Below are 5,379 nucleotides of genomic sequence, written 5' to 3' on the forward strand. Positions count from 1 at the left end.
AACTTCTGCAGCCTCTTAGGAAAAGGAGGTGGAGGATAGACTTGTTTCTCCGCTGTATTACCCTCAGGAGAAGTGTGTTCTACAGTTTTCTTCCTTGGTTCCGCTTCTGCTTCCTTCAGCACATCTTCTTCAGCCACAACTTCATCTTCTGAAACTTGAGATTTTTCGGGGTTAGCAACCTTCCCAGACCTCAATGTAATTTCCTTAACCTGATCTTTTGCTTTCTTCTTTCCTGGAACTTCTGTCACTAGGTAGTGTACCAAGTTGACAATTTAGCAAGGCATTGGCAATCTACCCAATTTGATTCTACAAGGTCTTAATAGAAACCGCATGACTCTTGCTCATGAGCCTCAACTCCTCCAATTTAGATTTTTCATTAGGTTGTTGTAGTTGGAGTTGTTTTCTTGGTGCATATTACGGTTGTTGAAAACCAGGAGGGTTGTATTATTTTACTGTATATTGTTGATAAAGTTGTTACACCGTATTCTGAGTGTTGCTCCAGCTGAAGTTAGGATGATTGTCGTTGTTGGGATGATATGTGGCTGAAAATGGTTGTTGCGACCTCTGAAAGTTGCTCACAAACTGAGCTGATTCACTAGAAATAGCACACTGCTCCGTCTCATGTGCACCAGCATAAATCTCACAAACACTAGTGATCTGATTAACTCCATAATTAACCAAAGAATCCACCTTCATTGTCAAATACTTAAGCTGAGTAGCTATAGCAGTAGCTGCATCTACCCCCAGAATTCCTACTACCTTGTCTTGAGGTAATCGCTGAGAAGGATTCTGTTATTCATTAGCAGCCATCAATCCAATCAACTCATAAGCTTCATTGTAGCTCTTAGCCCATAAGGCTCCACCTGATGCTGCGTGAAGCATGGGTCTAGACTATGCTCCCAAGCCATTATAAAAGCAGTTAATAATCATCCGGTCAGGCATCCCATGATGAGGACACTTTCCAAGCATCTCTTTATAACGATACCAAGCTTCACATAAAGAGTCTTTCGATTGCTACGCAAATTGAGTAAGAGCATTTCTGATTGCAGCTGTCTTTGCCATAGGGAAGAATTTAGTAAGAAACTTGTTAGGAATATGTTGTGTACTTGATGATAAGCTAAACAAAACACCTTAGTAGATTTAACTTAGTGAATTTTGTAGCACCCGGCGGATGATCAATTATAGTCCCGACGGATGACTCAATATAGTCCCGACGGATGACTAATTGATATCCATCGGGTGAGTAGCTTATGTAACAATAAGTCATGTAGCACATTTCTGCAAACAACTTTGAATAGTTTATGTAGTAGCATATGAGTTATGAAGACTACTAGTAGATGTGCAGAATAGGTTGATTAAATATAAATATAAGATGTCTTGTAATTCTGCACAAATGAAATGGAGTCAAGTGATAAATAGCTACCCGACAGATGATCAACAAGGCTACCCGACGGATAATAAGCATGTACCCGATGGATGATCAATTCAAACATCCGTTGACAGTAACAACACAGTCACATGCGTTGGGTGTTTGAAAAAGGAATGTGGTAGCCTGTTTAGCAGAAAAATGAGAACAAAGAAGCATTACCATTTTCATGCAAGCTATGAAGGTTTTCAAAGATGCTGGAATAGAGTAATGAAGTAGCATAAAGTTAGACTTGATAGTTTTGTTTTATTATCTTGTCTTTTTGCTATGTAAACTTGGTGATATATAAACCCAGTGCGGCAAGTAGAACTACAACAAACTAGACAAAGAAAAATACATTCTCAGAGAAATATTTGTAAGTTGTATCCTTTAGCATTTCTCTACTAGTTTTAGTTGATCATACTTGTAAGCAGCTGTGAGCTTATTTGAGCTACACAGAGTTCTCTCGATATATATATATCTGGTGGATACATTCAAATCCACCAGAAAGTTTTAAATACTTGTGTTTTTATTACTTGTGTTTTGATTTATATAATTCTTTTATTCTGCACTTTGCAAATCAAACACATATATATTATTGAGTTAGAACCGGTCTTCATAAATCTTAAAAAGAAGCTAGAATTACATTCAACCCCCCTTCTTTAATTCTTGTTGTATTGTTAGGGAATAACAATTGGTATCAGAGCAAGCTCTTGAAGTACAAAGAGTTTAAAGATCACAACAAAATAGCAAGATGAACAAGAAGGATGTTGGAGTGAAGATTCCATTTCCGGACAAAGATAATTATCACCATTGGAAGGTGAAAATGCACCTAAATCTTCTTTCTCAGGATGAGGCCTATGTGGATTGCATAGAAAGAGGTCCTCATGTACTAATGAGAGCTACAACAGGGAATGAACCATCTGTTCCCAAGCCTAGGCATGAATGGTCAGATCCAGATATTGAGCAAGTCAGGAAAGATAAGAAGGCCACGAATATATTGTTCAAAGGAGTTGAGGGTGATATGTTTGATAACATCATTAACTACAAAACTGCCAAGGAGGTTTGGGATATAATTCAAATTATCTGTGATGGTACTGAGCAAGTAAAGGAAAATAAGATGCAGCTGCTAATTCAGCAATATGAACACTTTCATTGTGAAGATAGTGTGTTTCTCACTGACATTTTTAGTAGGTTTCAAAAACTACTAAATGCTCTGAAGTTGCATGGAAGAGTCTATCATACAAAAGACTCTAATCTCAAGTTTTTTAGATCTCTTCCAAAGGAATGGAAACCAATGACAGTCTCATTGAGAAATTCACAGGTATAATGACTCGTGTATTTTTCTCTCTATTTCTAATATCTAAGAGTGTAATAGTGGAATAAACAATTAAATAAATATGTGTATTGATTTTGGCAGAAGTTATTGATTATTATTTATTTATTTGTGATCTTTTTATATGTGGGGTTGGATTGTGTGATTTATTATTGAGTTATACGATTTTATTTCGCTTGTAAAAGTGATTTTATTATAGTTTTAATTCCATAAATATTTGGATTATTTCTAAAATTGGTTTTATAATTTTATAATTTCAATAATTACTTTTAGGACTTTATAAAATTGAGAAATCAATATTTCATTAATTATTCATCTTTAAATGATTTTCTGATTGCGTTTATTTGTAAAATCCATATTTAATTCAGAAAATCTTCAAAAATTATGAAACTCATATTTTATTAAGTTCGTATTATTCTGAGAATTTTAAAATTATTTTGGAAATTTTCGGGATTCATTTCACCTGCGCGTCATTTCGTTATTTTTTAAAAAGCGGGTATAAATGTACTCCTTAGAAATTGTTTTTAAAATTTCGAAAACTATGTATTTAATTATTTCGGAATATTTCTGATCTCTTCAGACTAGTTGGGATTTATTTTGATACGTTTTCAAATATACATTGATCGATAAAAAAATTGTGAAGTCGGGATTAAAATTGGGTTCCGGGAATTCAGGGACACGTGTTAATAAATTAACACGTATCGTGTTTTACGAGACACGTGTGGCTGTCATATTAATTCATGAACATCAATCTCTCTTTGCCCTCGGCTGTATCTCTCGAATTCTCTCGATTATCCCTCTCCCTGCTTCATTTCTTAGATTGTTTCTCCTCCCTCCTCTTTCATGTTCCTTCTTCGTCTCTGTTCCTCTGTTTCTCTACCGTTTCCGGTGAGTTTCGCCGCCGCTGTTCTTGTTCCTTTTCCAATTGGTGCTCGGTTATGTTCTTAATTGATTGTGAGTATATATATGTATATATATGCATGTAGTCAGTTGAGAGTGGATGCTTAGTTCCTTGTTTCTCCTCTTTGTTGTTGTTGTTGATTTCGGTTTTCACCGCGTAAATTCCGGCTAGGTGGCCGGAAGTGTGTGTGTTCGTCTGTGTTGTGTGTGTGTGTGTGTGTTTTGTGATATGTGTGTGTGTTTTGTGATATATGTGTGGTGCGTGTTGTGTGTGTGTGCGCCGGCCGTGAGGCCGTGTGTGCAGTGGCAGTGGTGGCTGTGTTTTTGGACTTGGGCCTTGCAGTTGGGCTGTGATGTTGTTGGGCTCGACTGTTGGGCCGAATTTCTGCAGTGGGCTGATTATTATAATTTTAATTTCTATTTTCCTTTTTCTGCATGAAAAATAAATGATTAATATTCCTGAAATAAAAACTTTTGGTTGCGGAAGAATTATTTTAATCGGCGTAATTTATTTGGAAACCCGTAATATAACAGGCACCAATAAATTATACCGTCGTTGACGATGAACTTCGGTGAGTCAACGGTGGACGGGGATGACGTTGTTTTGAGTCCTAAATTTTATAAATAAATAAAATGATTTACGTAAAATATTTTCGGACTTAAATAATTAGTTACGAATTGTGTTGTGGTATAAGCGGTATGAGAATGGTGAACTTGATGTTGTGGATTGCTGTGATTGTTGACGTCGATTGTAATCGACGGGTAAGCTTATAAACAAAAGAATTACTGCCAAAATTTTCTAAAAATATATTTTAAAACGTATGTATTTATGTTATACGTGTTACCCCTATTTGTGTTCGAATTACGTGATTACGTGATTACGTGTATAATAATTATACGAGTCGGGTTATCGGATTGGATTATTAGGATTTGAGGGTATCAAGCATGTCGGTATAACTGATTAGGGTACTCTGTATTTGTAGATCCCAGTCGAGTTTCCCCAGGACCGAAGTCAACGTGAAAGCTACTTAGGGTTTTGTAAAGCGTTGCAAGGCAAGTACCCCTGACCATTCTTTATGGTTCAGTACGTATGAATAGCTAAATATTTTATTCTCGTAATGGAACTGAAATATTTTAATTTGCGTATCCCTTGTAGTTATAAATCACTATTTTTAAATTATTTTGGGGAAAAGTAACTTTGAAAGGTACCTATCTCGAATGAAATGATTTGGGAAATGGATTTTATATGTGTGCTGGTAAAATGAATGATTTTGAAAATGAGATAGGTACAAGTGTTTTGAAAACTGGATAAAACGGTCAGATATGGGATACATAGGGGCCAGAGTAGGCCTATTGAGGTGGAGTAAGAGGCTAATTCGGTTGCGCGCACCCTATAACCGATTAGTCCAGCAGGTCAGATACCTAGCTAGTCTCTGAGTTCTAGAACAGGTAAATGGGATGGCAGTTAGAGCCGTCTGGTGTTGATAGCCTAATCAGCTGTCTTCACATATATCTGTTACGTATCTGATTTGGATTTGTGATTCCAGTAAGGGTATAAGTAGTTGATACAGCGGTTTTATAAATGTGAATAGCATGCTAAAATTGGACTCTGGTACTTATACATCACACTACTACTTGTTTTGATAAAGCATGTTAGTCAGTGATATCCAATTATCTCAGATTTTTATTATATAATATTGTTGACATAATTATTGCTCTGTTCCTACTATTGTTTACA

General features: G+C 36.0%; 1 non-coding gene across 1 annotated transcript; it reads left to right on the plus strand.

Annotated features, from left to right (window-relative positions):
• The first annotated feature begins 940 nt into the window (after positions 1-940).
• On the plus strand, positions 941-1,047 carry LOC141722727 (small nucleolar RNA R71). The gene has a single exon (XR_012575732.1). It is a non-coding gene; the product is annotated as a small nucleolar RNA R71 (small nucleolar RNA).
• The last annotated feature ends 4,332 nt before the right edge of the window (positions 1,048-5,379 follow it).

Source organism: Apium graveolens, chromosome 4, assembly GCF_009905375.1.
Source record: "Apium graveolens cultivar Ventura chromosome 4, ASM990537v1, whole genome shotgun sequence".
Taxonomy (NCBI): Eukaryota; Viridiplantae; Streptophyta; class Magnoliopsida; order Apiales; family Apiaceae; genus Apium; species Apium graveolens.